We start from the raw sequence: 12,052 nt of genomic DNA, 5'->3' as shown, positions 1-12,052 counted from the left end.
CCTAGAACTGGATTGATTCAGATGTTTCACAGCAGTTACATATCCTTTGTTGTCTAGTTCCAAACTTCCTTCCTCACAGGCTGTGGAATAAAGCTCTTAACTTCAAAGTGCTCATCTATACCTTTGTCCACTGGCAGAGGGCACCCTTACAAAAGTTTTCCAGACACAAGTATAATTAATACAGAGAGAACCAAATAATTGCCAACTTCATTGATGGATATACATAAAGCATTCCTAAGCCAAGTAACCAGGTACGAGCAACCCTCTGCCCTCTTTACAAGTGGCTCTAGAATCTCAGATCTATATGTTCTGTCAGAAGGGCAGCCAAAGAGGAAAATAATAGTACAAGTGCTCATAATATTCGAATTCAAAAATCTGGAGAGTCACTCTCCTCTCCAAGTACATAAGAATAGACAGAAGTGGGCTTTGGCTTGTATAGCAGGACTCCCCCATCCTCTCCTCCCCCTGTGGCAATCATGCACCTCCCAGATTTGCTCTGGATGGCTCCCTGACCCTCCAGGTCAGATTTGGGGGGTTGCATGAGGTGCAGGGGGAGGAGAGGAAGGGAAAGTCCTATTGCCTGAGTAAAAATTTGCTCCACTCATGCAAAGGGCACTGTTGGATACAGTCCAAAGTTTTCCAAACCAGATTGTAATGGTGGCACAATAAAGGTTGCAACCACACAAATCTAATGTGGATCAATGAGAGTCCATTGCCAAGCAAAATTGGATGCCCACAAGTGTTATAAGAGAGGGTGAAAAAGTTTCCTCAACCCACCTTCCCCATGCCATGCATACTTTTAGAAACTTCTATCATGTCATCTCTTAACTCAGCTTTCCTCAAAACTGATTATGTCCCAAATGTTGCAACCTTTCTTCACAAGAGAGTCATTCCAACCCCTTGATCATTTTGGTTGTCCTTTTCTTTCTTATTTTTAAAAAAACACATTCATTTAATATTAAAACAAACCGTAACAACACATTTCCCACAAAATCAAGAGTTACACTACAGCTTTGCCTACTACCATAATACCACAGAACAATGGGAATTGATTTACCCTTTAAAGGTTAAGGAGCAGAAATGTAAATATTGTTATTTTTGTTATCGTTTTCATGTGTATAATGGCTGTCTGCTAAAACACAATAAACTGACTTGACCACAGAACTATCACTCCTATCCTCAATCCCCCATCACTGTCATGTTGGTGCTTTTCTAAATCACATATCCCAGCCTTCCCCAACATAGTGCTTCCAGATGCTGCGGCCTACAACTCCTGTCAGCCCCCACCAGCGTGGCTTTGGGATCCCATGGTGGCATTCCTCAAGCTGTTCTTTAACGCCCTTCAGACACTTTGGTTTCTTCACCAGAAGCTCTGTAACAAAATACATTTCCAACTATTATCCAGGATGCAAGTCATAGTCGCCAAACTGACCCCAGATGAACATTTTCAACCACAGTGCTGAAAAAATGATTAAATAATGAGCCCTCATTGAAACCATTCATGGCAATTCTTAAAAGTCCAGGGGAAGAAGAATGATTCGTAGCTTTGTGTTTCGGGGGTGTCTTTTTAGATTTGCCAGATGCCCAGCATATACACATATGGCCAAAATTGGAAGTTTGTATTGTATTTTCCAAAACCAAATCACCTTTGGACAGAGAACAAACACAAGAGTATTTTTCCATCCAATGGATCTTGCTTCGATGACGTTCAAAAGCTGTCTTCAAAACGCAGTGACTCTCCAGCTGAAATGTCAAAAGTGGACTGCCTCTGTGGTACTGGGTTAATGAATGAGAGATTTCCTGGATGCTTTCCATTTATCAGAAGGAACACAAAAGAGAACATTTGTTTGGAAAGGCTCAGCAAAATGCTAGACGCCATACCAGGGTAAGGCTTCTGCTTTATTTTAAATCCTGACATTGTTTCAGGCCTTGTTCGAATTTAGCTTCACTTTCCATTCAGCTCGAGACCACAAAACAATGCAAAATAGAAAAAACAGGATCAGGTGTAAGGAAGAAAGTGGGCGTGGCAGTGTCGGCATAATGCTGTCAGTGAAGTTCCAGAGCAGAGCCTCTTTTCTGTCCACAACACGGATTTTTACTAAATTTCAGAATTGTGTTTTCAACATGGATAGAGGGGGAAATGTCATCACTCTAGCTGCCATAGGCTTCATTGAAAAGTAAGGTAAAGGTAAAGGTACCCCTGCCCGTACGGGCCAGTCTTGACAGACTCTGGGGTTGTGCGCCCATCTCACTCAAGAGGCCAGGGGCCAGCGCTGTCCGGAGACACTTCCGGGTCACGTGGCCAGCGTGACATCGCTGCTCTGGCGAGCCAGAGCCGCACACGGAAACGCCGTTTACCTTCCCGCTGGTAAGCGGTCCCTATTTATCTACTTGCACCCAGAGGTGCTTTCGAACTGCTAGGTTGGCAGGCGCTGGGACCGAGCAGCGGGAGCGCACCCGCCGCAGGGATTCGAACCGCCGACCTTTCGATCGGCAAGTCCTAGGCGCTGAGGCTTTAACCCACAGCGCCACCTGCGTCCCCCTCATTGAAAAGTACTTAAAAGTTATTTGAAAACTGCACTCCACGAGATAATTAGAACACTCCCATTGACAGACAGGTTAATAAAATCACAGTCTCTTCTCCTCGAGCTGCTGACTATAATGTCTGCAGCTATTCTACTGGGTTTTCACCCTCCGTTATGCTCTTTCAAAAAATAACTCTGTTGTCACCTGTCAGGCTCCAAAATCCTGCCAGGCTTTTGAAGTGAGCAGGTGCCTGGAGGCTCTTCTCCAGGTCCCTGCCTAATTAACGGAGGCAGGTGAATACAGAGAGGGCCTATTCAGTGGTAATACCCCACTTGTGGAATAACATCCCCAGAGAGGCTCTCCTGCTGGCTACGCTGCAGTCCTTTAGGTGTTTTCTTATTCTCCCAGGCCTTTGAATTACAATCTACCAGGTCCTTTCAATTGCCTCCTTGGCAGTAAGTCTTATCCTGGTTTTAATTGTTTCTACTGTTGTGTTTTATGCTGATTTTAGTCAGTGGTGGTTGTTTTTTTGCTGGGCTTTTGCTTTTATGGTATATTTTATTTCATTGTTTATGTAAACTGCCCAGAGAACTTGTTTGGATGAACAGAATACAAATGTAGCAAAACCAACCAATCAATAAAGTTGAACTCTTTTAAATGGGAGGAAAATTTGAACTCTCTTTCTCCAGCAAATCTTACTGAGCTGGAATTCCACAATGTTGCTTTCTTGCTGCCCCCCCCCCCTTTTTATAAAATATTTATTAAGATTTTGCATAACAAAACAAGTATCACAGTAAAAAAAAAATAGATAAGAAAATCAATAAAAAACAACATAGTCCAAAACCGAAAATGAAGAAAAATAATAAAGACAATCAGAAAAAACGAAAAACAGAGAAAAAATAAAAATCTAGTTTCTTGCTTACTGTCTTCATAGCCCTCTTTCCTGACTTCCTCACATCTCCCTTTTCTGTGTTCCCCTTTACACAATCAAGTTCAGCAATTCCTTACCCTCTTTCCAATCTTATTCAATATTATACATTTCAACTTATTATGCCTTTGGTTTCCTTTCCTTTTAAGACCATTTATCACATGTTCTTTATAACTTAATCCCTTATATCATTTGTTTAGTTTCGGCATAATAATAATCTGGTCTTACCCTTTTTTTCTTAAAACATTTTTACATATTTCTTTTTACCATGTCACTGATGCCATATTATCTTTATATCCAACATCATTTTAACATTCAAACATTTTACAATGTTTTTGGAGATATTCTTTGAACTTCTTCCAGTCCTCTTCCCCCCCCCCTTTTTTTTTGTAGGTCACAAAAATCTTGCCTTGACCCAGCAGGGCCTTTTGAGAATGAGAACTTTGTAGTCCTTGTTAGGTGAGAGGTGGCAGTGGGGCATTGAGGGACCCTCTTACCCCCAACTCCATCTCCAGTGGCCCTGGAGAGGGTGAAGTTGTAAAGATTTGTAGGCAGGGAACAGCATCCAAGGAGAGGAATTGCAATATTTGAGAAAAACAGACAAGGTCATGGAAAAAGCTTTGTAGACTGCCTTGATTGTCTCCCATGTTGCAGGGAGCGGGGGAGTCCTCCAGGGTTGGGGAGCAAGAAGAGATGTCAGAAAATTCCAGCAAAAATAGAAACAGGGGCAGATATTGCCAGTGTTCACTTATTTGTCCCTTGTCCAGAATGAACACTGGCAATATCTGCCCCTGTTTCTATTTTTGCTGGAATTTTCTGACATCTCTTTTTGCATTGTGTTTGCTTTGCATAGAAACAAATGGGTGGAATCGCCTAACACCAAGGATTGATACTCAACAAAGTGTTTCTCAGAGCAGGCCCATTGAAATTCGGGATCATGACTAAGATAGGTCCATTGATTTCAGTGAGTCTACTCTTGAGTAAAATTCACACATTGAAATTAACATAATTCAGCTGCCTAATTAGGTAATGTGTCAAGTTACAAATCAATTCTGCATCTTTTGCAGACTGAATCCTCATTGGTCCTGCCCTCAGCACCAGCCTGCCATTGACCGATTTAGCAAGCCGGGTGTGTGAGTTGAAGCTCTCACCCCAGCTGAGGATAGTCCCAAGGGATCCAGCTCTCCCTCGTTTGGGGTTGGGGGGTGGGGAGGGGAGGTGCTGCCCCTCCCGCAATGCTGCCATACCCCAAAAGGGGGGTAAGCAGACCTCTGCATCATTTGCAGACTGGAAGCAACGACAACTTTGAATATAAATTGTCGGATTGATTTTCGTTCCAGACATGGGCTGAATAAGCGAACACCAGCAATTTCCTCTCCTGTTTCCATTTTAGGTTTTTTTATTACTTAAGTTGAGATTGTCTTTAGCACTGCCTTTTATTGTCAACAACTGATTGGTTATTGCTTTTCTGGTGCGCTTTATAAGCTATTGCAAACTGCCTTGGTATAGAAATGTGTGAAATAAATGCGCTAATAGATGTAAGAAGGCAAGCTTTTCATGTACTTGGCTTCCTGCATGTAGGAGAGCGCCAGTTGACAATTTGTAAGTTTCTTTCCTTTCATCTTCATAGCTATTATGCCTCTTTCCTATGCAGGAAATGAATGATTAAGGCTAATCAAAGACCCACACAAGCTAGTTTGGTTGACTAGGTTTTTGCTAGACAAATCCCCACTGGGCAACATATTGTCTACTACTTTCCTCTCACCTAATTTTCTTTTGATAAGATTGGTAGATTAATCTTGGTTCACTTGCAGTAACCTATAAAAATGTATTTTGATTGACCCAAATACATGTAGGCCATAGCTGTCAACTTTTCCCTTTTCTTGTGAGGAATCCTATTCGGAATAAGGGAATTTCCCTTTAAAAAAGGGAAAAGTTGACAGCTATGATATAGGCTAGATCAGTTGCTAGGTAAAGTTTTTACTAGTGCTTGCTTTAAAAAAAAAAAAAGAAAGCCTCTTTTTTCCTTTCCAACAATTAATGATAAAAGTTTTCCAATGGGAGCAAAAAAATCTCATTGGATATGGGTTTTGATTTGGTGTTGTTGTTTTTTCTGTGCTTGTCTTCTAAGGGGGCAAGACATTTCTTTCATTCTTCAAATTATCTCTCCAGTGCTCTGCATTGTGTAGCCTCCCTGGGCGCCTGCAATTCCATGGTTTTCATGTATGCACAGAAAGCCAGGAAGGCTGTACTGCAGGGATGGGGAAACTTTTCTGGCTGGTGGGCCAGATTCCACCCATGGAGGTCCAACTCTGACATGTGAGCAGTTCGGGCTAACAGCTGACATCCAGCACACATACACCATCGGAGTGATGTCAACTGATTGGCTGGTTTCATTTTTCAAAGAATTCCAATAACACATATAACAAAAATTTAAGTACATAATCCTTATTCTGTAGCAAATGTAAAAAAAAGAAACATATGCTAAGAGTCCACAAGTACATAGTCTTATAACATCAAAGTGAATCTATATACAGTGGAACCTCTGTTTCCGAAAACCCGGACGTAATTGCTTCCGTTTTCAAATGTGCCTTGGAAGTTGAATGGCTTCCAAGGTGCGTTTCTCAATTTTCTCAATTGAATTTGCCAACCACCCATTGCACCTCAGTTGTCTAACGTTTCGGAAGTCGAACAGTCTTCTGGAACAGATTATGTTCAACAACCAAGGTTCCATTGTATTTAGCTCAGTTTAGCTGTTCCAATATAATATATATATAAATCATAATCCATAGAAAGATGCAGAATATATTTCAAATGGAAAGGGGTTACAAGTAATTACATATAAATAAATGATGTCTCTGGATACAATGTTTGCGTGAATCACTTCCTGTATGATTAATAAATAGGCGCCAAACAGTTTCAGAATTCTGAGGTCTTTTTTTTCTGATAACGCTATAGTTAAGAGCTCTTTGTACCATGCTTCTAAAACCAGATTATGTGCATGTAATAGCCAAACATGCAGCAACCTACATAAAAACAACAAACTCGCTTTTTGTTCAGGAAATATAGAAAAAAGACACCACTCAGGATCATAAAATATATACTCAAATTACTCATCTCTCATAGGACCAGTTTCCAGAATTTCACAACTAGGCAGCAAAACCACCATAGAGGGATATAGGTGCCCCATTCCTTATATAGCCTGCAACAAAAGGAGCCAGCTGTTTGTAAAATACCGTATTTTTTGCTCTATAAGACTCACTTTTTCCCCCCTAAAAAGTAAAGGGAAATGTATGTGCATCTTATGGAGCAAATGCAGGCTGCGCAGCTATCCCAGAAGCCAGAACAGCAAGAGGGATCACTGCTTTTGCTGCACAGCGATCCCTCTTGCAGTTCTGGCTCCTGGGATTAAGATTTTTTTTTTCTTGTTTTCCTCCTCCAAAACCTAGGTGCATCTTATGGTCTGGTGCGTCTTATAGAGCGAAAAATACTGTATATGGCATCCTTACCAGCAGTGCTATTTTTCTAGAAAGAGAGGTGCTGGAACTCACCATGAATGCCCCTCTTGTCCTTTTAGAATGGCAATGGCGCCCACCTGAGAGGTGCCAGAACTGAGTTCTGATGAGTTCCGGCTGGGGGAAAACACCTGATTATGCATGGTATGGGGAAAGTCCTCCACCTCGTAACATTAAAACACAGCCTGTCAATAAAAGGACAAGTAATAAATGTATTCTGAGGATACCAGTTTGGATGGGGTTCCACTCAAGTGACAAACCGATGTTAAAATTGTCTATACTCGTCTGCTATACGTTATGGGCAGTCTCTCCACTTTCCTGGACTGTCACTATTGTGCACTGTATATCTATCCTTTCCTAGCCACAGTAATCTTTTTCATTTCCTTTGAGAGCAGGATAGGAGGAGGAAATCAACCACATTGCTGCCGCCCCCCCCCCCCAATGATGAACAGATAATTCTGTTGGTAAATATCACCATTAGGATCTTTGCAATAAAGTTTTCCCTGCAGCCTGAAGGAAATTAACAAATGCTTGCTCTCTGGAATGTCTGCCAGGCTGAACTTGTTACACATTTTGGTAAACGGAGCCATGCTGCACAGGATGAGGGTGAGTACTTGAAATACCAGAAGCTCAGTGGGAAATCGTAAGATCTAGCTGAGTGAGGCCACTAAGCAAACAGCTGGTCTTCAGAAACACCTCCACAGCTGTGGCATTAATTTAGCAAAACTCTCCAATGAAAATCACAACAAATTATCCATTTAGGTGAACCCCTTGCTGTTCTTGAGTGAATATTTACTTTGGCTTTCTAGTGAAATCAAGCCAACAGAAAGTGTTGTCATTCATGTAGGCTATAGTCTGTGTTTCTGTGGAATGCAACATAACACTAAGCAGATTGGTCCATGAGTGAAAGCATTTTTGCCCTCTCCTCCCTCATGCTGTTCCTGTCTTAAGGTTCTCCTAACCCCCCTCCTCCCAAACCAACTCACGTAGGGTACAGGAGAGAAAGAGAAGGGAGAAAAGACCCTGTTGCTCTAGCAGAAGTCCTCATGTGGCTTCCACTGGTGGAACTCATATGTTGAATCCTGCCCAGGGTCTCCAGTAATACAGACGCCATGCAAGCAGAAGCTCTTCATTACTGAGGAGTGCTCTGCAGATGCACACTTTCTGTGCAGCATGTGTACAGAATGATTTTGGAAAGAATGGGATAGTAGGCCCTACTCACACAGAATTCCTTCTTCATATCAAAGCCCCTACATGCATCAGAGTGGGTAGATTGAAGATTTGCCAATTCTGGATATGATCCAGTGTTTCTGGACAGATTGTTGTCTTATCAAGTTTATACTCACAATAGCTTGCAGTCACTGCAAGTATGGGGACCTTATTATCATGGTCCATCCCAGAGGATTAAGTGTCCAAATAGTTTCCTGATGTCTCCAGACCTCTTGCATAGGAGGCACACAAAGAAGGGCCTCAGATGATGAAGTTAGAGAGGCAAGGCCAGGGATGTACAATCTGTGCCCCTCTAGATGTTGTTGGACAACAACTCCCATCATCCTTGACTGTTGGCCATGAGTGCCATTAGGTTTCATGAGTGCTGTAGTTCAGCAACATCTGGAGGGCCACATGTTCCTCATTCCCTGGTATAGGCAATGCATGGGCACTTAATTGTCCTTGGCTGCTGATTCATGATCTGAGCTGAACATTTATAGCCCTTTATAAAATGTTATCCCTAGGCCCCTTTTTCATCTTTATAGCTCATCTCTGAGGTTGTCAATACTCTTCTTGACCTGTGATGCAGTCAGTACTGAACACTGTAGTCCAGATATGGTTTTTCCAGTGCACTAAAACAGCCCTTTCTTCATAAGATACACATCTGTAACTGTACAATGGTGTATTTGGCTTCTGTAATCAATCTAGATTATCTTTGCTTTCTCCAGTTATCTGAACACTGATTTCTAGGAAATATTTATTTTCATACATATTCTTGAAACCCAACAGAGCCCTTAAAACCAAATGCTTGACTCTACTAATCTGATTCTCAAATCATCTTAATCTGCTTTAAGGATTGTTTCACATTGCTGTTGTTTAGCTGGGGCAGGGAGAGGAGGCATATCTGTTTTCAATTTATTTGGTTTCTTGCCCATTTTTGTCTTACTGCTAATTTGGTGGGAGATGTAGGGATGAACAGAGATAATGCCACATACTGAGGTGATTATATTTAAAGTTATGTCTCTCTCTGTCTCTGTCTCACTGTCTCACTCACTCACTCACTCTCTCTCTCTCTCTCTTTCTGTGTGTGTGTGTACACACACACACACACACAGAGAGAGAGAGAGAGAGTGAGTGTGTACACACACACACACACACACACACACAGAGCAAACATATTAGTTTTATACTAGTGTGTGCCAGAGGTAGGGCTAGAATACTTGCTGTCTCTCTGGTTTATTCATTTGCTAAAAGCGATTTCACAATAAGAACATCAAGAATAAAAACAATTGCACAACTTCATACGTAGAAAACAATTAAAATCAATTTCATATGTAAAAACAGTTCCAAACAATACAAATCTAGCCTGGGATAAAGATCTCCACTGAGTCAAGTATGAATTGTGAATTTCATGCTCTTTATTCAGCTCATAGTAGCAATGAATGAAACTTTCCCCAAAACGTCTAGCTATATATACATTATTTACACAATGGGCCCCTCATGATTAGCTAATTCCGGGCTGCTTCTGTAGGCCAATCAGGTTGTGGATTCACCTCCTCCAGATGCCTGATTGGCTGCTCCTGCAGCTCAATCAGGTTGCTGATTCACTTCATCCAGGAGCCTGATTAGCTGCTCCTACAGACCAATCAGGTCACTGATTCACTTCCACCTGGAGCTGGATTGGGTGGCTCCTGCAGACCAATCAGACTGCTCCATTCTGGATCCTATTGTTCTAGGATTCAGCTCAGGACATAACATTTGCTAAAAGTGATTTCACAATAAGAACATCAAGAATAAAAACAATTGCTTAACTTCATACGTAGAAAACAATTAAAATCAATTTCATATGTAAAAACAGTTCCAAAAACAATACAAATCTAGCCTGGGATAAAGATCTCTACTTAAAGGACCTATTGAAAAATGAAGACCTTCGAGAGGCACCAGGAAGAAAATAGAGATGACGCCTGTCTGATAAGAACAGGGAGGGAGTTCCAAATATGGTAGGTGCCACCACACTAAAGGCCTGGTTCCCCCATCATACAGTAGGACATCCTTTTCAGGAATTCCCAAGCTGTGGTCCATGTGCTTCATATTGGTGGTCCACAGGTGAAAATCAGAAATTGGTTGAGGATACCAGCCAAAGACTGGGAGAGTTGGAAAAAGAGGTAAGACCACTCAGTAAACAAGTAGGTGAACATCAGACCTATCTTTCTATGATAGAACTTCGGAACAGGGAGACCAACTTAAGGATAAGGTCGATACCAGAAGTGGAAGAAGGCAACCTAGCTGAGTTTCTGACTAAAGAATTCTCCAAGTTTTGGAACCTAGAGGAAAAAGACTTTAAAATTGTATCAGCTTTCAGGCTTGGAAGACTTATAAAAAAAGAGAAGCCCAGAGACTGTTTGATTACGTTGAGATCAAAGGAGGAAAGGGACAAGATTTTGGGCCTGCATTACGGAAAGTCACTGGACATTTCGGACAAAAGAATTGAAATTTACAGGGACATCCCTAAACAACTGTTGGACCTTAGATCTGATTATTTGGAACTAGTAAAATTGTTGAGGAGCAACTCAATCATCTTCAGGTGGGACTTTCCCCAAGGATTATCTTTCACTTTCAGAGGGAAGAAGATCAAAATTAGAACATTGGAAGATAGAGATAAGTTCCTGACTGCATACGGAGAGGACCTTCATAAAGGACTTGAACTACCCGCGGGGCCTGAACCACCAGGGGTACCTGCACCATTGGACCCTAAAGACCCGGAGAACAAAGTACCACCCCCAAGGAAAATAACCAGATTTATTCAGGATGTCTCTGCAACTTTTAAGTTGGAACATAAATGGCTGTAACATTCCGGAAAAAAGGAGGAAAATTTTTCACATATTAAAAAAGGAACAATTGGACATTATTTGTTTACAAGAAACACATGTGACTAGGCTCCACAGAAAAGTATTAATAAATAAAAGGCTCGGCCAGGAATTCATATCTTCGGACACAGTAAAGAAGAGAGGCGTGGTGATATATGCAAAAGAGAGTCTTTCACCCAAATTTCTATTTAAAGATGAACATGGAAGAATTTTGGCAATCGAAATACAACATCAAGGAGAGAAAATCCTGATATTAGGAATTTATGCTCCGAATGAAGGTAAATCGGAATTTTATAAGAAGTTGCATGAGATTATGCTGGACTATCTGGACTATAACAACATCATAATGATGGGAGATATGAATGGGGTTGCATCAACTAACATGGATAAGTCACAAAGCCAAAACGTCACAAAAGACGGAAGACTACCAAAGACCTTCTTTGAAATGACAGACAATATGGATTGGATTGACATTTGGAGAGTGAGAAACCCCTTGGGAAGAGAAGGAACATTTTTCTCTGAAGCCCAGCTGACTTGGACAAGAATCGACCAAATATGGATAACTAGAGGTCTGGCACCCAAGGTCAGAAAGGTGGAAATCTGCCCAAAGACCTGCTCCGACCATAATGCACTGAAAATGGATATGACACTATTACCAACCGGTTCCTTTAGATGGAAGATGAATGACAACTTGTTTAGAGATCAGGAGATCATTAAGAAGGCCCAAAAAACTCTGAAGGACTACTTTGAGATAAATATGAACACTACGGTGGAAAAAAGAACTATTTGGGACGCAAGCAAAGCCGTGATGAGGGGGTTCTTGATACAACAGAATGCTGTAAAGAAAAGGACACAAAATGAGAGGAAAGACAAGATTTTGGAGAAAATCAAAGAATTAGAAAAGAAGTTAAGATTAAATCCGAAGTCACAGCCGATTCTGAGAGAAATTAAACTTCATCAAGCACAATATTCTAATCTGATAAATCAGGAAATAGAGTGGAAGATTA

The 12,052-nt window shown here is 41.3% G+C and overlaps 1 protein-coding gene across 1 annotated transcript in view; it reads left to right on the top strand.

The window, feature by feature from the left end:
* The first annotated feature begins 9,910 nt into the window (after positions 1 to 9,910).
* ASIP (agouti signaling protein) overlaps positions 9,911 to 12,052 on the top strand; it is an 85,798-nt gene continuing 83,656 nt past the window's right edge. The window contains exon 1 of the mRNA XM_083746375.1: positions 9,911 to 10,284. The gene's annotated coding sequence lies outside the window, so the exon portion shown is untranslated. The remainder of the gene's footprint in view (positions 10,285 to 12,052) is intronic.

Source organism: Podarcis gaigeae (assembly GCF_964106915.1).
Source record: "Podarcis gaigeae genome assembly, chromosome: 6".
Taxonomy (NCBI): domain Eukaryota; kingdom Metazoa; phylum Chordata; class Lepidosauria; order Squamata; family Lacertidae; genus Podarcis; species Podarcis gaigeae.
Note: the sequence above shows the minus strand (reverse complement) of the source record. Positions and strands in the feature narration are given on the sequence as shown.